At 39.2% G+C, this 24,186-nt stretch overlaps 1 protein-coding gene across 6 annotated transcripts in view; it reads left to right on the top strand.

Moving 5' to 3' along the window:
- The window catches only part of LOC120878123 (platelet glycoprotein 4), a 94,613-nt gene extending 92,024 nt beyond the window's left edge, over positions 1 to 2,589 (top strand). For all 6 annotated transcript variants that reach the window (XM_040260737.1, XM_040260734.1, XM_040260736.1 and 3 more), the window contains one exon: positions 1,656 to 2,589. The gene's annotated coding sequence lies outside the window, so the exon portion shown is untranslated. The remainder of the gene's footprint in view (positions 1 to 1,655) is intronic.
- The last annotated feature ends 21,597 nt before the right edge of the window (positions 2,590 to 24,186 follow it).

The raw sequence follows: 24,186 nt of genomic DNA, 5'->3' as shown, positions 1-24,186 counted from the left end.
TGCTCTGAAGAAAACAATTCACAATTTTAAAACAAGTCTTCTTATTCCACTTTCAATCAGACTGCTGACAGTAAAATGCCCTGCATAGAAATTCTGGAGCTGCCACTGACAATTATTGACCTTAATGTGCTCAAATCATGCTATTTTACATGAATTTCACAGCTAATCCCTAATAAAAATTTATGATTTTCCTGTAGCCATGGATCTATCAGCATCCATTCTGTTTTTTGAAGACATTACAGAAAACTAAATTGTAACAGTATAAAACTGTCTATTTTCAAAGTGTGAATCAGTTAAATTGAAGATTTAAAAAACAAACTGGCCTTTTTGGACCAATTTTTTTGTGTATGTTCGTGAGATTGAAAGCTTAGACTGAGGAAGGCAACTCGATCTTTTGTATTGATGCTTTCTGCCTATATATATTTCCTTAAAAGGAGACTGAACAATTCTGCCTGCAGTCTACTTGGACACAATATATTCAAAATGCTAATACATTCATGTTATAATAAAGGAAATATGGCATCACCTTTAAAACCTGTCATCAATCCAGTAACCAGTTATATTTAAACACAGTAATTCATATGACCATTTATATAACCAAAATATCACCTATTGAAAAGCCACGTTAAAACAAAAACTTGTTCTAGTGGGAAAATAAGCTTTTCAAAATGAACTATAGTAATTGTAAATTTTTGGGTATTATTCTCTATTAAAATTACACAACCTATTTCATCAATGCTTAATGAGCCCTGAATATACAACATCTTGGGTCTCTATGTAGCTTGGGCTTCCCTGGTAGCTCAGCAGGTAAAGAATCCGCCTGCAATGCAGGAGACCCTGGTTTGATTCCTGGGTCGGGAAGGTCTTGCCTGGAGAATCCCCATGGATAGAGGAGCCTGGAGGGCTAGAGTCTATGTGGTCACAATGAGTGGGACACAACTGAGCGATTCAGCAGAGCTATGCAGCTGTAAGTGAAAGACTGAAAACTTTCCAGAGTGTCTTTATCAACAAGTACATTGGTTTGGCTTAAACTTCTGACTGTTACAAGGAAAGTAGCTGCTCTTTATACAACAATGTGTCTTTTTTCTTTACAAATAGAGAAGAAAAATTTTCTAGGTTGATTACTTGATTTACTAGATTTAGAAGAATCACAGATGTAGATTTCCTTAAACAGGCCTCATGTTGAATATTGTAATTAATTATGCCTTTGGGAAGATTTATAAACAACTCAAAAATAAGGAGACGCTGTGCAGAGGGAATAAAGTAAAGACGGGAGAGTGAAGGTGTGGATTTATTCAATAGATCACAAAGAGAATGAGCCAACAGTCTTTTCAAAAGTAGCAGGACATACACCACTAAACAGAGGATGGTCTGAAGGGACAGCAAGGAGTGGAAATGGTCATGCAGAGCAGATTTAATGAATGACCCTCCTTATTTGACTGCGTGCAGCTCTTGAGAGCTGGGGAGGAGCCTTCCATGAACCCTGGAATGGGAAAATAACTGCCTTATCCGTGAAGTACATCAGAGAAATTTTCTCTACAGCTGGAGAAATTGGGCTGATTTCTAGAAAATATAACATCTTTAATATATAAAATTTGAGTCTTAACTATTTTTCCATGAATTTCTGATATGTACCTTATCTTTCTTCTTTCCAGGCAGCAAAAGAGTCTCTACATTTATGCACCAGCTATGTCAGGATCTTTCTTATTATCACCTTACAGAAGTCAAGATTTTCATGCTTTATTTTTGCAAAACACCTTATCTTACAGTTCAAGAACTGGTGACACTCCCTCCCACCCGCCACCCATAAGCAGCAGCACATTTCAAAAGGATTATTAAGACATCATTAAAATCCACACTTTGAACAAAAAACCAGCACTTTAAAAAATTCAACATGTTCACAATGGAATGGACTTCAGTTTCTACAGATGTGGCTTGAGCGTGACCCACTTATTTTCACATGGTACTGATTCACTGATTTATTCCCAGTGCTAAATTCAGCAGAGAGATGGTCATTCTACACAAATCCTGGACCCTGAATTAGCTTTCCTCATCAAAAGGAAAACATCACTATCCTCATCAGTGTCCCTGCAAAACAGACCCAGTACTATCAGTACATTGCCTCTGAAGAGCAAATATTTTGAAAGATATTTGAAAACATAAACTAAATGACTGGCCTATGAACCATTTATTATACATTTCTCAAGTTTTTTTCTCTATGGAATTCTTTGTACAGCATCCGCAAGGCATTATAACCATGGTATTTATAACAATATGGGCTTATATTTTTGTCAATGGTTATGCATTTGGACATGTTTGAGAACTTTGCTATCTTCCATGTTCTACAGCTCTTCTGGAAATCTGAGCAAATTTTCATCTTTCTACTCAGTTGCATACAACTTATGCTTGGCACCTTCAGAATTCTGTGCTAGTACTGAGAGATGTAAATGATAATACAGAAATTATTGTGTGGAAGATTACTAGCTGTAGAACATGCATTCATAGTTATTTGTTGTAAAATTTTTTGCTTTCATTGTCACCTCAGAAAGACTGGTTTTGAACATTAAAAGACGTTCCAAAGTAAATCTTGTACTTTGTCTAGTTCCTGATATGTCACAAAACATTTACTCTAATTTTCTAATTGTTCTATCTGAATTTTTGTTTCTGTATGAATCTAATATGTCCTTTTGAAATACTATTTCTAAATTCAATCTTTAGAACTTTTTCCTTAACCAATTTTTGAGCCAGTTGGGGGATAAGGAAATAAAAAGATAGTTTCATGCTTTAAAGGTGCAGAACTTAAATTCTAGATTATGAAAGACCTTTCCTTTTTACCAGAAGACGTATCGCTAGGTAGTCCTGCTTTCTTAAGCCGAAGTTCACTTATGGTAGAGACCACAAGTCCTCCTAAAAAGGCTCCCCATAGAAGGGGATGATGGACCACATTCTGCCTTGTGTTTTATAGGATAAATTATTAGTAACTGGTTTGTTTAGATACTAAAATCAGGAATAATCTTGTCATGTCAGTTGCCAGGGTAAATAAATACCCAAAACTGCAAACTGAGATAACACCAGTTTGGAAGGATCTTTGGAAAAATCTTGAAGATATTCAAAACATACTGATGCAATATCCTTTCATTTCCTGGGACTAGAAAAAGTATCCTCCTAAAATATGGGGATGTGTTAGAGAAATTAAAATTGTGAACAAAGTGTAGTTCATGCTTCAGGAGCAGGAGAACAGGTTTCTGACCTGCCTGGACACTGAATGGACAATGAATTCCGTGCCTGCCTGTAAGCCCTGCCAGTCAGACAGTATTTTATATGAGAAAGAGAGTGGATCTTGGAATCTACTAAACCCCTGAAGGCCTTACGAGCCCCCTAGGGGTTCTAAGAAATATTGATGAGTCACGAGGTGAAACAAACAGCATTGTAAAAGTTAAAAGCCAAAACTGCAATTTTGCAAGCAAACTGATGATGCTATCTGTTTGTGTGCAGCAGCCTGGGATTATAAATGGGAGACCCCAAAACTTCAATCTGAAGTCTTGCCCATGGGGTGGATGTACTTTTCAGGACCCTTTCCCTGTTGGGGCTCCAGATTGAGGAGGGACTTCTCAGTGCTGCTCAAGTCTGGATATAGATAGGCCCAATCTGGTGATGTATAAGCTGTGACTACTTCATTGCTTGTGTTTCTTTTTTTTAAATGACTGTATATTGAAATTAACTCAAATAATTATCCATAAAAATTGAAACTGTTTGTGAGCAAGGAGTGGTTTCTTTTGTTAACAAATTCATCAAATCTAAAGGAAAGTAAAACTTTTGGCAAAACAACATGTGAGATCCCAGCCATCTGTCTTCTGATACTGAGTCTACTCTCACGACCTTAGGATACCTGTGGGCACGTTGATTTAGGAAGAATATAAAGGGTACTTCTTTAAGTTTTAAACGAAATAGGGTTGAATGATGTAAATAAAGCAGAAACAGTTCAGAAGAACTGAATAAAAAATTACATACCCACCTAAGGGTAGATAGAACTGTATAACCAATCAATGCTTCAGATTTTAAATCTTCAAACAGAAATGCACCTCATATTATTTGTGTGCTAAGTCGCTTCAGTCATTTCTGACTCTGCAACCCTATGGACTGTAGCTCGCCAGGCTCCTCTGTCCATGGGATTCTCCAGGCAAGAATACTGCAGTGGGTTGCCATGCCCTTCTCCAGAGGGTCTTCCTGACCCAGGGATGGAACTTGCCCCTCTTATGTCTTCTGAATTGGTAGGCGGGAAACGGTTTTGACTTATGAGCCCATAGTCCTCTCTATATTCTAATTTTTACCATTACTTACCATATTTTCTTTAAATTCTTTAAATTTACAAAAGGAAAAACAATCCATACATAAAGATAAATGAAATACATTAAAAATATCTAGTAGAAAGTATAATCCTTTGTTTTAAAAACGGGAGACAGTGATTTTTATATGACAAGTGAGTTGGGATGCGTGTACGTGTGCTTCCACATGCACACGCTGAGGCGGGAGTTCGGCACTTTAGGGAGTATGTTTCATGTTGACTTAATTGCCCCAGAGCAAGTATAATTGTACACATGGATGGATTAGTCTGTTTTTCTTCATTGAAAAATTGCCCTATATTTTAGAGAGGCACGTTTTTATTCAACATTGTTAAATCACCCCAAAAACCAGGTGTTTAAAACTTAAAGTTTGAAAATATGTATCATCTGCAAAGGGGTTAACATAAACTGGAGAACCTGTAGCATCTTAAAATGGGTTGAGGCTCACTGTTGCTGATGAGCACATGAAGACGATGTGTAGAGCTTTCAGTACTCAGAAAAAGAGGTTAAAGCGGGTGTCCTCTTAGGGGAAACATAGCTGTATGTTAGCTTTTTACATGTGTGATAATCTGTTGATATTAACCCAGTATCAATGTCTGGTCTGAATTACAGAGTATCTTTCTAGCTGGAGTTTGTTGCAGGTGTGTCCCCTCAGTTCAGTGTTTCTGGTTGAAGTTCAATGTATTAGAGACACTGTGGCTGCTTTCTGTCTGCCTCTTCATGGTCACCAACAACTATAAATAACCACTCCACTTAATTAATCACTATTCATTATGATTTTCTGCATATAGTAACAGAATTACCTATATTTGTTTTCCTATTTACAGCTAGTTGAGTTAAGGAATTAAAGATGAATTAGTGCCAAACACTGGTATCAAAAAAATACATCCATAGTCTGCTTTTTCCTTTCTTGGCTCAAACGTAGCTGTATTATTAAATATTTGTGAAAATAAAAACTTCCTTTAGTAGAAAAATGATTTGCTTTTCATTTATTTAGTTTTGAATATGTATGATTTGAACAATATTTGATATTACTACTATAACTATATATTAGCTATTATTGACCCTATTTGAGTTTTTTTACATATTAACTCCTATTCTCTTTTCCCAACTGTTCTCAGATGCTAGTAAGCTTATGTGCACATATTTCCGAAATGCTCCATTCTATACACTCATGAAGGAACTAGCGCTTCATGAGTGACATAGCTAAGGACAAACGTTTTAAACTTTTGTTTATTTCACTGTGTGAAATCTGAGTCAGGTGCCTCAGCATCACCTGTGAACTTAAAAATGCAGAATCTCAGGTTCTAGCCTAGACCTACTGAATCAGAATCTGTAGCTTGATAGGATACCAAAGTGTTTTCTAGTCACAAGGAAGTAAACATGCCCACATTTAAATCACAGTGAAATTAGACTACCTGTGTAACAGTTTTATTTGTCTTGTTCTTGGTATTAGGTAGATTTATTACAGAATGACTTAAGAGAGTGAAGCTATACAAGCATACTGCTATGAGAGGAAAGTTAATCATGCTTGACAATTTGCTACTATAAATATTTCACTTAGAAGAAGGAAATGGCAACCCACTCCAGTATTCTTGCCTAGAGAATCCTGTGAACAGAGAAGCCTGGTGGGCTGCTGTCCATAGGGTCACACAGAGTGGGACACGACTAAAGCAACTTGGTATGCATGCATGCGTTGGAGAAGGACACGGCAACCCACTCCAGTATTCTTGCCTGGAGAATCCCAGGGATGGAGGAGCCTGGTGGGCTGCCATCTATGGGTTCACACAGAGTCAGACACGACTGAAACAACTTAGCAGTGGCAGCAGCATTTCACTTAGCTTTGTCGTTTGCTCTGTGAAATCTGAAAATGCTATTTTCAGATGGTCATAGAGCTTAATCAGGTTGGCAGGGTAGAGGGTGAAGCAATAGTAACTTGACTCTCTAAATCTTATGGAAGGAGTTCTTTGATCTGTTTGACAATATTCATGACAAATATTCATATTTACTGCATGTAAAGATTTCTTTCCTGGAGGATGTCTTGAGAGGGATAAGCAGGAGCAAGGGAGGAGAATACAAAGACAAGGGCTTATTTCTGGAAAAGAATGAGTGTCTAAACAGTAATAGAAGCATAAATGAGGCCAGTGTGGAGGAGAGAACTGAAGTTGGACTGACCTAGAGTCCAGAAGTAAGGCTACAGCTACTGTTCTGCCCTGACACTACATTCAGTCTACACAGGTGAGGACTATGGTCATTATGTAAAGATGACAGGATAGGTAATTAGTGGAAGATAGTTTTACAAACCCCACTTTATAAGCATTAAAGAAGATAATTTAGTTATTGGGGACATCTAAGGAAACATCTTTAGATGGTTTTGCCAAGAATACACACTAGTCATAGCAAACACACTCTTCCAACAACACAAGACATGACTCCACACATGGACATCACCAGATGGTCAATACTATAATCAGATTGATTATATTCTTTGCAGCCAAAGATGGAGAAGCTCTATATTGTCAGAGCTTATTGTCTTACAGCTTATTGTCTTATAGCTTATCTATAAGACAAGACTGGGAGCTGACTGTGGCTCTGATAATAAACTCTTTATTACAAAATTCAGACTTAAATTGAAGAAACTAGGGGAAACCACTAGAACATTCATGTATGGCCTAAATCAAATTCCTTACAATTATACAGCAGAAGTGACAAACAGATTCAAAGGATTAGACCTGATAGACAGAGTGCCTGAAGAACTATGGATGGAGGTTCATGACATTGTACAGGAGGTGGTAATCAAAATCATTCACCAAAACAGGAATGCAAAAAGCCAAAATGGTTGTCTGAGGAAGCCTTACAGATAGCTGAGAAAAGAAGAGAAGTGAAAGGCAAAGAAGAAAAGGAATGATACATCCATCTGAATGCAGAGCTCCAAAGAATAGCAACGAGAGATAAGAAAGCCTTCCTCAGTGAGCAATGCAAAGAAATAGAGGCAAACAACATAGTATGGAAGACTAGAGATCTCTTCAAGAAAATTAGAGAAACCAAGGGAACATTTCATGCAAAGATGGGCACAACAAAGGACAGAAACTGTATGGACCTAACAGAAGCAGAAGATATTAAGAAGAGGTGGAAAGAACACACAGAAGAACTATACAAAAAAGATTTTCAGGACCCAGATAACCATGATGCTGTGATAACTCATCTAGAGTCAGATATCATGGAATGTGAAGTCAAGTGGGCCTTAGGAAGCATCACTATGAACAAAGCTAGTTGAAGAGATGGATTTCCAGCTGAGGTATATCAGATCCTAACAGGTGATGCTGTGAAAGTGCTGCACTCAATATGCCCACAAATTTGGAAAACTCAGCAGTGGCCACAGGCCTGGAAAAGGTCAGTTTTCATTCCAATCCTGAAGACGGACAATGTGAAAAAATGTTCAAATCATCGCACACTTGCACTCATCTCACACTCTAGTATGGTAATGCTCAAATTCTTTAAATTAGACATCAACACCACGTGAACTAAGAACTTCCAGATGTTCAAGCTAGATTTATAAAAGGCAGAGGCACCAGAGATCAAATTGCCACCATCCTTTGGATCACAGAGAAAGCGAGCCAATTCCAGAAAAACAGCTACTTCTGCTTTATTGACTACACCAAAGCCTTTGACTCTATGGATCACAACAAGCTGTGAATAATAAACAGATGGGAATACCAGACCATCTTACCAGCCTCCTGAGAAATGTGTATGCAGGTCAAAAAGGAACAGTTAGAACTGGACAGGAATAATCAACTGATTCCAAATTCAGAAAGAAGTATGTCAAGGCTATATATTGTCACCCTGCTTATTTAACTTATATGCAGAGTACATCATTTGAATTGCTGGACTGGATGAAGCACAAGCTGGAGTCTAGATTGCAGGGAGAAATATCAATAATCTCAGATATGCAGATGACAACTGCCTTATGGAAGAAACTGAAGACAAATTAAAGAGCCTTTTGATGAAAGTGAAAGAGGAGAGTGCAAATGTAGGCTTAAAATTCAACATCCATGAAACTAAGATCATGGCATCCAGTCCCATCACTTCATTGCAAATAGATAGGGACAGTGACAGACTTTATTTCCTTGGGTTTCAAAATCACTGCAGATGGTGACTGCAGCCATGAAATTAAAAGACACTTGCTCCTTTGAAAAAAAGTTATGACCAACCTAGATAGCATATTAAAAAGCAGAGTCATTACTTTGCCCACAAAGTTCCATCTAGTCAAAGCTATGGTTTTTTCAGTAGTCATGTATGGGTGTGAGAGTTGGATCATAAAGAAAGCTGAGAGATGAAGAATTAATGCTTTTGAACTGTGGTGTTGGAGAAGACCCTTGAGAGTCTCTTAGATTGCATGGAGATCAGATCAGTCAATCCTAAAGGAAATCAGTCCTGAATATTCACTGGAAAGACGAATGCTGAAGCTCCCATAGATTGGCCACCTGATGTGAAGAACTGACTCCTTGGAAAAGACCCTGACACTGGGAAAGATTGAAGGCAGGAGGAGAAGGGGACGACAGAGGAGTTGGTTGGATGGCATCACCAATTCAATGGATATGACTTTGTTCAAGCTCTGGGTGTTGGTGATTGACAGGGAAACCCGGCGTGCTGCATTCCATGGGGTTGTAAAGAGTTGGACATCACCGTATGACTAAATGAACTGTAGGAAGCATCTTAAAATAAGTATGGTTAATGAGAAAGTGTTAAGTATCTGCAGCTTTTGATATAGACTACAGAGCAAGATTCTAAAAAATTTCCTGTTTCTGGAACTTGTTTGAAATATCAACATATATTAATGTTGCATATTTCCACTAAGATATCTGAATAATCATTTAAAATTAAAGGTCTGATAAGAATGTGAGAGGTACATGTACTGACTATTAAGTAGCAACCTTTCGTTTCAGTTCAGTTCAGCTCAGTCGCTCAGTCGTGTCCGACTCTTTGCAACCCCATGAACTGCAGCACACCAGGCCTCCCTGCCCATCATCAACTCCCAGAGTTCACTCAAACTCATGTGCATCGAGTCAGTGATGCCATCCATCCATCTCATCCTCTGTCGTCCCCTTCTCCTCCTGCTCCCAATCCTTCCCAGCATCAGAGTCTTTTCCAATGAGTCAACTTTTTGCATGAGGTGGCCAAAGTATTGGAGTTTCAGCTTTAGCATCAGTACTTCCAAAGAACATCCAGGACTGATCTCCCTTATAATGGACTGGTTGGATCTCCTTGCAGTCCAAGGGACTCTCAAGAGTCTTCTCCAACACCACAGTTCAAAAGCATCAATTCTTTGGTGCTCAGCCTCCTTCACAGTCCAAGTCTCACATCAATACATGACCACTGGAAAAACCATAGCCTTGACTAGATGGACCTTTGTTGGCAAAGTAATGTCTCTGCTTTTGAATATGCTATCTAGGTTGGTCATAACTTTCCTTCCAAGGAGTAAGTGTCTTTTAATTTCATGGCTGCAATCACCATCTGCAGTGATTTGGGAGCCCCAGAAAATAAAGTCTGACACTGTTTCCACTGTTTCCCCATCTATTTCCCATGAAGTGATGGGACCAGATGCCATGATCTTTGTTTTCTGAATGTTGAGCATTAAGCCAAATTTTTCACTCTCCTCTTTTACTTTCATCAAGAGGCTTTTGAGTTCCTCTTCACTTCTGCCATAAGGGTGGTGTCATCTGCATATCTGAGGTTATTGATATTTCTCCTGGCAATCTTGATTCCAGCTTGTGCTTCTTCTAGCCCAGCGTTTCTCATGATGTACTCTGCATATAAGTTAAATAAGCCGGGTGACAATATACAGCCTTGATATACTCCTTTTCCTATTTGGAAGCAGTCTGTTGTTTCATACCCAGTTCTAATGTTGCTTCCTGACCTGCATATAGGTTTCTCAAGAGGCAGGTCATGTGGTCTGGTATTCCCATCTCTTTAAGATTTTCTACAGTCTATTGTGATCCACACAGTCAAAGGTTTGGCATAGTCCCTCCTTCATTGTCTTCCCATTGCAGTCTTGAAACCATCATACAGGTAGTATGCTTATATAAGTATAAGTAGGGGGTATGAGTGGAGTAACCAACTGAAGGACAGCTGAGTCACTATGATTAAGAAATTTCTCCTACAAATAATTTCTTGCTGAAATGTGTTATTTTGCTATATTATTTATATTTGCTGTTTTAATAATATTTATCTCTGGTTCCAGGTGAAGAGGGCAACATAGGAAGATTCTGAAATCACTTTCTCCCCAACATGCCATATCTATAGCTACATATGGAGCAATTTCCTCTTAAAACAAAACACCTAAAAACTAGCTATGGAGTTCTTGTACATAGAGCAATGCAGACAGTGACTGACTTTTTCACAGGAAACTAATCAAACTGATCACATGGACCACAGCCTTGTCTAACTCAATGAAAATATGAGCCATGACATGCAGAGCCACCCAAGACAGACGGGTCACAGTGGGGAGTTCTGACAATATGTGGTCCTTTGGAGAAGGGGATGGCAAACCACTTTAGTATTCATGCCTTGAGAATTCCATGAACAGTATGAAAAGGCAAAAAGATAGGACACTGAAAGATGAACTTTCCAGGTTGGTCGGTGCCCAATATCCTACTGGAGAAGAGTGGAGAAATAACTTCAGAAAGAATGAAGAGATGGAACAAAACAAAAACAAGTCCCAGTTGTGGATGTGACTGGTGACGGAGGTAAAGTCTGATGCTGTAAAAAGCAATATTGCATAGGAACCTGGAATGTTAGGTTCATGAATCAAGGCAAACTGGAAGAGGTCAAACAAGAGATGACAAGAGTAAAAATCAAAATTTTAGGAATCAGTAAATTAAAATGGACTGGAAAGGGCAAATTTAATTCAGATAACCATTATATACTGTGGGCAAGAATCCCTTAAAGAAATGGAGTAATTGGGTGCAGTCTCAAAAACAACAGAATGATCTCTGTTCATTACCAAGGCAAGCTATTCAATATCTCAGTAATCCAAGTATATATCTCAACTATAATGCTGAAGAAATTGAAGTTCAATGGTTCTGTGAAGACCTACAAGACCTCCTAGAACTAACACCCAAAAAAGATGTCCTTTTCATCATAGGGGACTGGAAAGCAAATGGAGGAAGTCAAGAGATACCTGGAGTAACAGACAAGTTAGGCCTTGGAGTACAAAATGAAGCAGGGCAAAGGCTAACAGTTATGCCAAGAGAATGCACTGGTCATAACAAACACACTCTTCTAACAACACAAGAGAAGACTCTACACATGGACATCACCAGATGGTCAGTACTTAAATCAGATTGATTATATTCTTTGCAGTCAAAGATGGAGAAGCTCTATACCGTCAGTAAAAACAAGACAGGCAGCTGACTGTGGATCACATATAAACTCCTTATTGCAAAATTCAGACTTATAGAAGAAAGAAGGGAAAACCACTAGACCATTCAGGTATGACCTAAATCAACTCCCTTATAATTATATAGTGGAAGTGACAAACAGATTCAAGGGATTGGATCTGATAGAGCTGCTGGGGAACTATGGATGGAGTTCATGACATTGTACAGGAGACAGGGATCAAGATCATACCCAAGAAAAAGAAATGCAAACAGGCAAAATGGTTGTCTAAGGAGGCCTTACAAATAGCTGAGAAAAGAAGGGAAGCTAAAGACAAAGAAGAAAAGGATAGATATACCCATTTGATTGCAGAATTCCAAAGAATAGCAAAAGAGATAAGGCAGCCTTCCTAAGGGATCAGTGCAAAGAAACAGAGGAAAATAATAGAATGGGAAAGATCAGAGATCTCTTAGAGAAAATTACCAAGGGAAATTTTCATGCAAAGATGGGCTCAAAAAAGAGCAGAAATGGTATGGACCTAATAGAAGTAGAACAGATAAAGAAGAGGTGGCAAAAATACACAGAAGAACTACACAAAAAATACCTTAATGACCCAGATAACCACGATGGTGTGATCATGCACTAGAGCCAGACCTCCTGGAATGTGAAGTCAAGTGGGCCTTAGGAAGTATCACTACAAACAAAGGTAGTGGAGGTGATGGAACTTCTAGTTGAGCTATTTCAAACCCTAAAGATTACACTGTGAAAGTGTTGCACTTAATATGCCCACAAATTTAGAAAACTCAACAGTGTCCACAGGCCTGGAAAAGGTTAGTTTTCATTCCAATCCCAAAGAAAGGCAATGCCAAAGAATGCTCAAACTACTGCACAGTTGCACTCATCTCACACGCTAGTAAAGTAATGCTCAAAATTCTCCAAGCCAGGCTTCAACAGTACATGAACCGTGAACTTCCAGGTGTTCAAGTTTGATTTAGAAAAGGCAAAGGAACCAGAGATCAAATTGCCAACATCCACTGGATCATCAAAAAGCAAGAGAATACCAGGAAAACATCTAACAGGCTGTGGAAAATTCTTCAATTGATGGGAATACCAGATCACCTAACTTGCCTCCTGTGAAATCTGTATGCAAGTCAAGAAGCAACAGTTAGAATCGGACATGGAACAACAAACTGGTTCCAAAATGGGAAAGGAGTACGTTAAGGGTGTATATTGTCACCCTGCTTATTTAACTTATATGCAGAATACATCATGTGAAATGCCAAGCTGGATGAAGCAAAAGCTGGAATCAAGTTTGCTGGGAAAAATACTAATAGTCTTAGATACGCAGATGACACCACCCTTATGACAGAAAACAAAGAGGAAATAAAGAGCCTCTTGATGAATGTGAAAGAAGAGAGTGAAAAAGCTGGCTTAAAACTCAGCATTCAAAACATGAAGATCATGGCCTCTGGTCCCATTACTTCATGGCAAATAGATGGGGGAACAATGGAAACAGAGATTTTATTTTTTGGGGGGGTGCTCCAAAGTCACTTCAGATGGTGACTGCAGCCATGAAATTTAAAAGATGTTTGCTCCTTGGAAGAAAAGCTATGATCAACCTAGAAAGCACATTAAAAGGCACAGAAAAGGTCTGTCTAGTCAAAGCTATGGTTTTTCCAGGAGTTATATATGAATGTGAGAGTTGGACCATAAAGCTGAGTGCCAAAGAATTGATGCTTTTGAACTGTGGTGTTGGAGAAGCCTCTTGAGAGTCCTTTGGACTGCAAGGATATCAAACCAGTCAATCCTAAAAATTCCACCCTGAATATTCATTGGAAAGATTGATGCTGAAGCTCCAGTAGTTTGGCCACCTAATATGAAGAACTGATTCCTTGGAAAAGACTGTGATGCTGGGAAAGATTGAAGGCAGGAGGAGAAGGGGACGACAGAGAATGAGATGGGTGGATGGTATCATCCACTCAATGGATGTGAGTTTGAGTAAGCTCTGGGAGTTGATGATGGGCATGGGAGCCTGGTGTGCTACAGTCCATGGGTTCACAAAGAGTCAGAAATGACTGAGTGACTGAACTGAACTGATACATAGAGCAAATGAGAAAAATCTAACAATAAGCAAGAAGCAGAGGCTGAGACATAATTTTGCCATAAACCCAACACCGATCACAGCTATCAACATTCAGGAAGAAATGTAAAACTCATAGCTGCTTCCTAAGGAGCAAAGAGTATGACTCTACAATTGGGCACTCTAAGTTTTAAGATCTACAGCTGAGCGATGAGCCCCCTTGAACATACAGCTTTCTAAGTCAATGGGTCTTGCATCCACAAGACCCACAAAGGTATAACAAACTGAGAAATGACTTAAAGAGCTCATATGTGCAGAGTCACCTGCCCCGGGGCCAGGTGCAAAAGCAGCAGAATAAAACATGCCCAGAATGCACGTGTAAGAGGCTCAATTGCTAACCTTAAAATGTCAGACTGTGTGGCAGGCATCTCATTTCACACACACAGACCTGCTGGGGAGAGAGGGCAACACAATCTTCACACTCTTGTTATGCCTTGTTCTAGCAGGCAGCAGCCATCTCCCCTGCCCCACCTTGGACACCATGCTATGCTCCCACTCTGCCTCACTCCAGCCAGCGGGTGCCAATTTCACATTCTCCCTCTGAAGTGCTAAGGAGAACCAGTATCTCTCAGTTCAGTTCAGTCACTCAGTCGTGTCCGACTCTTTGCAACCCCATGGACTGCAGCACACCAGGCTTCTCTGTCTATCACCAACTCCCGGAGCTTACTCAAACTCATGTCCATTGAGTTGGTGATGCCTTCCAACCTCTGTCATCCCCTTCTCCTCCCGCTTTCAATCTTTCACAGCATCAGGGTCTTTTCCAATAAGTCAGTTCTTTGCATCTGGTGGCCAAAGTATTGGAGTTTCAGCTTCAGCATCAGTCCTTCCAATGAGTATTCAGGACTGATTTTCTTTAGGATGGACTGGTTAGATCCCCTGCAGTCCAAGGGACTCTTAAGAGTCTTCTCCAACACCAGAGTTCAAAAGCATCAATTCTTCGGTGCTCAGCTTTCTTTATAGTCCAACTCTCACATCCATACATGACTACTGGAAAAACCATAGATTTGACTAGATGGACTTTTGCTGGCAAAGTCTCTCAGAGGGAGCTTTTACACAGATTTGGTGATTTGGTTTTTACATCTGTTGCTCTGGATTTGGACAGTGCTTCCCAGGGGATAGCTCTTGATTGCCTGGCTCTAGAGGCCAGTGGGGCTTCTGTTTCTCTCATGTGACTACATCTGAACTGACAGCTCCTGGCAGACTGCCATGCCAAGGACACTGAACATTCAACAGATTGAAACACTCCCATTCCTTCTATTGAAGTGACCTCCTTGCCTAATCTGGAGCTTTGATCTGAGGAGAAGACTTCAGGATTAGCATTTATCTAGAGGGATATTACTTTGCCAACAAAGGTCCATCTAGTCAAGGCTATGGTTTTTCCTGTGGTCATGTATGGATGTGAGAGTTGGACTGTGAAGAAAGCTGAGTGCCAAAGAATTGATGCTTTTGAACTGTAGTGTTGGAGAAGACTCTTGAGAGTCCCTTGGACTGCAAGGAGATCCAACCAGTCTATTCTAAAGGAGACCAGTCCTGGGTATTCATTGGAAGGACTGATGCTAAAGCTGAAACTCCAATACTTTGACCACCTCACGTGAAGAGTTGACTCATTGGAAAAGACCCTGATGCTGGGAGGGATTGGGGGCAGGAGGAGAAGGGGACGACAGAGGATGAGATAGCTGGATGGCATCACCAACTTGATGGACGTTAGTTTGAGTGAACTCCGGGAGTTGGTGATGGTAGGGAGGCCTGGTGTGCTGTGATTCATGGTGTTGCAAAGAGTCGGACATGACTGAGCAACTGAACTGAACTGAACTGAACTGAGAGGCCTATGGAACATAACCTGGCAAATACCATCTCTGTGCTCTCATTCTGCCTCACTATACCTCACCAGTATCCTTCAGAAAAGAACTATTTTCCTTTTCTGGAGCCCTGATTTTTGCAAGTGCCACCCAAGGCACACCTCTAGAACACTTGGCTTTGCCCCCAAAGGGCATAAAACAAGGGTATAAATGTGCACAATTTATACCAGAATATATAATCAGGCATACAAACAGAATGAAATAATTCCATTTGCAGCCACATGGGTGGACCTAGAGATTATCATACTAAGAGAAGTAAGTCAGAGAAAGAGAACTGTAATATAGACTCACAGAGAAAACAAACTCATGGTTACCAAAGGAGAAAGAGAGGAGGAATAAACTGGGAATCTGGGATTAACAGATACATGATGCTATACATAAAATTAACACAAAGGACCTACTGTATAGCACAGGAAACTATATTCAATATCTTATAATAACCTACAATGGCAATGAATCTGAAAAATAATATGTGTATGTGTTTAAATCTTTTGCTGTACAGCTGAAATAACTTCTGTTGAACCATAAAAATTCTGAATTTTGAGCAATTGTTTTTTTAATTTTTATTTTTACTTTATTTTGCTTTACAATACTGTATTGGTTTTGCCATACATTGACATGAATCAGCCACGGGTGTACATGAGTTACCAATCCTGAACCCCCCTCCCACCTCCCACCCCATATCATCTCTCTGGATCATCCCTGTGCACCAGCCCCAAGCATCCTGTATCCTGTATCAAATATAGACTGGCGATTCGTTTCTTACATGATAGTATACATGTTTCAATGCCATTCTCCCAAATCATCCCACCCTCTCCCTCTCCCACAGAGTCTAAAAGTCCGTTCTATACATCTGTGTCTCTTTTGCTGTCTCACATACAGGGTTATCATTACCATCTTTCTAAATTCCATATATATGTATTAGTATACTGTATTGGTATTTTTCTTTCTGGCTTACTTCACTCTGTATAATAGGCTCCAGTTTCATTCACCTGATTAGAACTGGCTCAAATGTATTCTTTTTAATGGCTGAGTAATACTCCATTGTGTATATGTACCACAGCTTTCTTATCCATTCATCTGCTGATGGACATCTAGGTTGTTTCCATGTCCTGGCTATTATAAACAGTGCTGCGATGAACATTGGGGTACACGTGTCTCTTTCAATTCTGGTTTCCTCAGTGTGTATGCCCAGCAGTGGGATTGCTGGGTCATAAGGCAGTTCTATTTCCAGTTTTTTAAGGAATCTCCACACTGTTCTCCCTAGTGGCTGTACTAGTTTGCATTCCCACCAATAGTGTAAGAGGGCTCCCTTTTTTCCACACCCTCTCCAGCATTTATTGCTTGTAGACTTTTGGATTGCTGCTATTCTGACTGGTGTGAAATGGTACCTCATTGTGGTTTTGATTTGCATTTCTCTGATAATGAGTGATGTTGAGCATCTTTTCATGTGTTTGTTAGCCATCCGTATGTCTTCTTTGCAGAAATGTCTATTTAGTTCTTTGACCCATTTTTTTGATTGGGTCATTTATTTTTCTGGACTTGAGCTGCATAAGTTGCTTGTAGATTTTTGAGATTAGTTGTTTGTCAGTTGCTTCATTTGCTATTATTTTCTCCCATTCAGAAGGCTGTCTTTTCACCTTGCTTATAGTTTCCTTTGTTGTGCAGAAGCTTTTAATTTTAATTAGATCCCATTTGTTTATTTTTGCTTTTATTTCCAGTATTTTGGGAGGTGGATCATAGAGGATCCTGCTGTGATTTATGTTGGAGAGTGTTTTGCCTATGTTCTCCTCTAGGAGTTTTATAGTTTCTGGTCTTACGTTTAGATCTTTAATCCATTTTGAGTTTATTTTTGTGTATGGTGTTAGAAAGTGATCTAGTTTCTTTCTTTTACAAGTGGTTGACCAGTTTTCCCAGCACCACTTGTTAAAGAGATTCTTTTATCCATCTTGCCTCCTTTGTCGAACATAAGTTGTCCATCAGTTCAGTTCAGTTCAGTCGCTCAGTCGTGGCCGATTCTCTGCGACCCCATGAATCGCAGCACGCCAGGTTTCCCTGTGTGGATTTATCTCTGGGCTTTCTATTTTGTTCCATTGATCTATGTTTCTGTCTTTGTGCCAGTACCATACTGTCTTGATGACTGTGGCTTTGTAGTAGAGCCTGAAGTCAGGCAGGTTGATTCCTCCAGTTCCATTCTTCTTTCTCAAGATTGCTTTGGCTATTCGAGGTTTTTTGTATTTCCATAGAAATTGTGAAATTATTTGTTCTAGCTCTGTGAAAAATACCGCTGGTAGCTTGATAGGGATTGCATTGAATCTGTAGATTGCTTTGGGTAGTATACTTATTTTCACTATATTGATTCTTCCGATCCATGAATGTGGTATATTTCTCCATCTATTAGTGTCCTCTTTGATTTCTTTCATCAGTGTTTTATAGTTTTCTATATATAGGTCTTTAGTTTCTTCAGGTAGGTATATTCCTAAGTATTTTATTCTTTTTGTTGCAATGGTGAATGGAATTGTTTCCTTAATTTCTTTTTCTACTCTCTCATAATTAGTGTGTAGGAATTCAAGGGATTTCTCTGTGTTGATTTTATATCCTGAAAATTTACTATATTCACTGATTAGCTCTAGTAATTTTCTGGTGGAGTCTTTAGGGTTTTCTATGTAGAGGATCATGTCATCTGCAAACAGTGAGAGTTTTACTTCTTCTTTTCCAATTTGGATTCCTTTTATTTCTTTTTCTGCTCTGATTGCTAGGGCCAAAACTTCCAGAACTTTGTTGAATAGTAGTGGTGAAAGTGGGCACCCTTGTCTTGTTCCTGGCTTTAGGGGAAATGCTTTCAATTTTTCACCATTGAGGATAATGTTTGCTGTGGGTTTGTCATATATAGCTTTTATTATGTTGAGGTATGTTCCTTCTATTTCTTCTTTCTAGAGAGTTTTTATCATAAATCGATGTTGAATTTTGTCAAAGGCCTTCTCTGCATCTATTGAGATAATCATATGGCTTTTATTTTTCAATTTGTTAGTGTGGTGAATTACATTGATTGATTTGCGGATATTGAAGAAATCTTGCATCCCTGGGATAAAGCCCACTTGGTCATGGTGTATGATCTTTTTAATGTGTTGTTGGATTCTGATTGCTAGAATGTTGTTAAGGATTTTTGCATCTATGTTCATCAGTGATATTGGCCTGTAGTTTTCTTTTTTTTGTGGCATCTTTGTCATGTTTTGGTATTAGGGTAATGGTGGCCTCCTAGAATGAGTTTGGAAGTTTACCTTCCTCTGCAATTTTCTGGAAGAGTTTGAGTAGATAGGTGTTAGAGCTTCTCGAAATTTTTGGTAGAATTCAGCTGTGAAGCCATCTGGACCTGGGCTTTTGTTTGCTGGAAGATTTCTGATTACAGTTTTGATTTCTGTGCTTGTGATGGGTCTGTTAAGATTTTCTATTTCTTCCTGGTTCAGTTTTGGAAAGTTGTACTTTTCTAAGAATTTGTCCATTTCTTCCATGTTGTCCATGTTATTGGCATATAATTGCTGATAGTAGTCTCTTATGATCCTTTGTATTTCTGTGTTGTCTGTTGTGATCTCTCCAGTTTCATTTCTAATTTTATTGATTTGATTTTTCTCCCTTTGTTTCTTGATGAGTCTGGCTAATGGCTTGTCAATTTTATTTATCCTTTCGAAGAACCAGCTTTTGGCTTTGTTGATTTTTGCTATGGTCTCTTTTGTTTCTTTTGCATTTATTTCTGCCCTAATTTTTAAGATTTCTTTCCTTCTACTAACTCTGAGGTTCTCCATTTCTTCCTTTTATAGCTGCTTTAGGTGTAAAGTTAGGTTATTTATTTGACTTTTTTCTTGTTTCTTAAGGTATGCCTGTATTGCTATGAACTTTCCACTTAGCACTGCTTTTATAGTGTCCCACAGGTTTGGGGTTGTTGTGTTTTCATTTTCATTTGTTTCTATGCATATTTTGATTTCTTTTTTTATTTCTTCTGTTATTTGTTGGTTATTCAGAAGCGTGTTGTTCAGCCTCCACATTTTGGAATTTTTAATAGTTTTTCTCCTGTAATTGAGATCTAATCTTACTGCATTGTGGTCAGAAAAGATGCTTGGAATGATTTCAATTTTTTTAAATTTATCAAGATTAGATTTATGGCCCAGGATGTGATCTATCCTGGAGAAGGTTCCGTGAGCACTTGAGAAAAAGGTGAAATTCATTGTTTTGGGGTGAAATGTCCTATAGATATCAATTAGGTCTAACTGGTCTATTGTATCATTTAAAGTTTGTGTTTGTTAATTTTCTGTTTAGTTGATCTGTCCATAGATGTGAGTGGGGTATTAAAGTCTCCCACTATTATTGTGTTATTGTTAATTTCCCCTTTCATACTTGTTAGCATTTGTCTTACATATTGTGGTGCTCCTATGTTGGGTACATATATAATTGTTATATCTTCTTCTTGGATTGATCCTTTAATCATTATGTAGTGGCCTTCTTTGTCTCTTTTCACAGCCTTTGTTTTAAAGTCTATTTTATCGGATATGAGTATTGGTACTCCTGCTTTCTTTTGGTCTCTATTTGCATGGAATATCTTTTTCCAGCCCTTCACTTTCAGTCTGTATGTGTCCCTTGTTTTGAGGTGGGTCTCTTGTAGGCAGCATATATAGGGGTCTTGTTTTTGTATTCATTCAGGCAGTCTTTGCCTTTTGGTTGGGGCATTCAACCCATTTACGTTTAAGGTAATTATTGATAAGTATGATCCCATTGCCATTTACTTTATTGTTTTGGGTTCGGGTTTATACGCCCTTTCTGTGTTTCTTGTCTAGAGAATATCCTTTAGCATTTGTTGGAGAGCTGGTTTGGTGGTGCTGAATTCTCTCAGCTTTTGCTTGTCTGGAGAGCTTTTGATTTCTCCTTCATATTTGAATGAGATCCTTGCTGGGTACAGTAATCTGGGCTGTAGGTTATTTTCTTTCATCACTTTAAGTATGTCTTGCCATTCCCTCCTGGCCTGAAGCGTTTCTATTGAAAGATCTGCAGTTATCCGTATGGGAATCCCCTTGTGTGTTACTTGTTGTTTTTCCCTTGCTGCTTTTAATATTTGTTCTTTGTGTTTGATCTTTGTTAATTTGATTAATATGTGTCTTGGGGTGTTTTGCCTTGGGTTTATCCTGTTTGCAACTCTCTGGGTTTCTTGGAATTGGGTGATTATTTCCTTCCCAATTTTAGGGAAGTTTTCAACTATTATCTCCTCAAGTATTTTCTCATGGTCTTTCTTTTTGTCTTCTTCTGCTAGGACTCATATAATTCGAATGTTGGAGCATTTCATATTGTCCTGGAGGTCTCTAAGATTGTCCTCATTTCTTTTAATTCATTTTTCTTTTTTCCTCTCTGATTCATTTATTTCTACCATTCTATCTTCTATTTCACTAATCCTATCTTCTGCCTCCGATATTCTACTATTTGTTGCCTCCAGAGTGTTTCTGATTTCATTTATTGCATTGTTCATTATATATTGATGCTTTTATTTCTTCTAGGTCCTTGTTAAACCTTTCTTTCATCTTCTCAATCCTTGTCTCCAGGCTATTTATCTGTGATTCCATTTTGATTTCAAGATTTTGGATCATTATTCAGAATTCTTTCTCAGGTAGATTCCCTATCTCTTCCTCTTTTGTTTGGTTTGGTAGGCATTTCTCCTGTTCTTTTACCTGCTGGGTATTCCTCTGTCTCTTCATCTTGGTTATATTGCTGCGTTTGGGGTGGCCTTTCTGTATTCTGGGATTTGTGGATTCTCTTTATTATGGAGTTTCCTTGCTGTGGGTGGGGCTGTATCAGTGGCTTGTCAAGGTTTCTTGGTTAGGGAAGCTTGTGTTGGAGTTCTGGTGGGTGGAGCTGGATTTCTTCTCTCTGGAGTGCAATGAAGTGTCCAGTAATGAGTTATGAGATGTCTATGGTTTTGGAGTAACTTGAGCTGCCTGTATATTGAAGCTCAGGGGTGTGTTCCTGTGTTGCTGGAGAATTTGTGTGGTATGTCTTGCTCTGGAACTTGTTGGCCCTTGGGTGGCGCTTGGTTTCAGTGTAGGTTGGGAGGCATTTGATGAGCTCCTATCGATTAATGTTCCGTGGATTCAGGAGTTCTCTGATCTCAGGATTTGGACTTAAGCCTCCTCCTTCTGCTTTTCAGTTTTATTTTTACAGTAGCCTCAAGACTTCTCCATCTATACAACACCGATGATAAAACATCTAGGTTAAAGATGAAAAGTTTCTCCACATTGAGGGACACCCAGAGAGGTTCACTGTTTTTAAAGACAATGATCTGCTTTTCTGGGTGCCTGATGTGCTCTGCCATTATTGAGAAGTTGTTTTGTAGAATTTACTCAGCATTGAAATGTCCTTTTGATGAATTTGTGGGGGAGAAAGTGGTCTCCCCATCCTATTCCTCCACCATCTTAGATAACCTCCAATTTTGAGGAATTTTGAGAAAGAAGAACAAAGCTGGAGACATCATACACACTGATTCCAAACTGTATTACAAAGCAAAACAGGATGTTATTAACGTAAAAACAGACACATATTAATGGAACAGACCAGAGACTGCAGCAATAAACCTCTGCATATATGGTCTAAACCTATGCAATAATTTACAACAAAGTAGTTCAGAATATATAACAGGAAAAGAATAATCTCTTCAATAAATGTTGGTGCAAAAACTGAACAGCCACATTAAATAACTGACACTCAGTTCAGTTCAGTTGCTCAGTCGTGTCCGACTATTTGTGACCCCATGAATTACAGCACGCCAGGCCTCCCTGGCCATCCCCAACTCCTGGAGTTCACTCAGACTCACATCCATCGAGTCAGTGATGCCATCCAGCCATCTCATTCTCTGTCGTCCCCATCTCCTCCTGCCCCCAATCCGTCCCAGCATCAGGGTCTTTTCCAATGAGTCAACTCGTCACATGAGGTGGACAAAGTACTGGAGTTTCAGCTTCAGCATCATTCCTTCCAAAGAAATCCCAGGGCTGATCTTCAGAATGGACTGGTTGGATCTCCTTGCAGTCCAAGGGACTCTCAAGAGTCTTCTCCAACACCACAGTTCAAATGCATCAATTCTTCAGCACTCAGCCTTCTTCACAGTCCAACTCTCACATCCATACATGACCACTGGAAAAACCATAGCCTTGACTAGATGGACCTTTGTTGGCAAAGTAATGTCTCTGCTTTTGAATATGCTATCTAGGTTGGTCATAACTTTTCTTTCAAGGAGTAAGCGTCTTTGAATTTCATGGCTGGAGTCACTATCTGCAGTGATTTTGGAGACCAAAAAAATAAAGTCTGACACTGTTTCCACTATTTCCCCATCTATTTCCCACGAAGTGATAGGACCGGATGCCTGGATCTTCGTTTTCTGAATGTTGAGTTTTGAGCCAACATTTTCACTGTCCACTTTCACTTTCCTCAAGAGGTTTTTGAGTTCCTCTTCACTTTCTGCCATAAGGGTGGTGTCATCTGCATATCTGAGGTGATTGATATTTCTCCTGGCAATCTTGATTCCAACTTGTGTTTCTTCCAGCCCAGCATTTCTCTTGATGTACTCTGCATGTAAGTTAAATAAGCAGGGTGACAATATACAGCCTTGATATACTCCTTTTCCTATTTGGAACCAGTCTGTTGTTGCATGTCCAGTTCTAACTGTTGCTTCCTGACCTGAATACAGGTTTCTCAAGAGGCAGGTCATGTGGTCTGGTATTCCCATCTCTCAGAATTTTCCACAGTTTATGGTGATCCACACAGTCAAAGGCTTTGGCATAGTCAATAAAGCAGAAATAGATGTTTTTCTGGAACTCTCTTGCTTTTTCCATGATCCAGCAGATGTTAGCAATTTGATCTCTGGTTCCTCTGACTTTTCTAAAACCAGCTTGAACATCTGGAAGTTCACTGTTCACATATTGCTGAAGCCTGGCTGGAGAATTTTGAGCATTACTTTACTAGCATGTGAGATGAATGCAATTGTGCAGTAGTTTGAGCATTCTTTGGCATTGTCTTTCTTTGGCATTGGAATGAAAACTGACCTTTTCCAGTCCTGTGGCCACTGCTGAGTTTTCCAAATTTGCTGGCATACTGAGTGCAACACTTTCACAGGATCATCTTTCAGGATTTGAAATAGCTCAACTGGAATTCCATCACCTCCACTAGCTTTGTTCATAGCGATGCTTTTTAAGGCCCACTGACTTCACATTCCAGGATGTCTGGCTCTAGGTGAGTGATCACATCATCATGATTATCTGGGTCATGAAGATCTTTTTTGTACAGTTCTTCTGTGTATTCTTGCCACGTCTTCTTAATATCTTCTGCTTCTGTTAGGTCCATACCATTTCTGTCCTTTATCTAGCTCATCTTTGCGTGAAATTTTCCCTTGGTATCTCTAATTTTCTTGAAGAGATCTCTAGTCTTTCCTATTCTG

The sequence above is a fragment of the Oryx dammah genome, unplaced genomic scaffold (genome assembly GCF_014754425.2).
Source record: "Oryx dammah isolate SB20612 unplaced genomic scaffold, SCBI_Odam_1.1 HiC_scaffold_18, whole genome shotgun sequence".
NCBI lineage: Eukaryota > Metazoa > Chordata > Mammalia > Artiodactyla > Bovidae > Oryx > Oryx dammah.
This window is presented reverse-complemented; position numbering and strand designations above follow the sequence as displayed.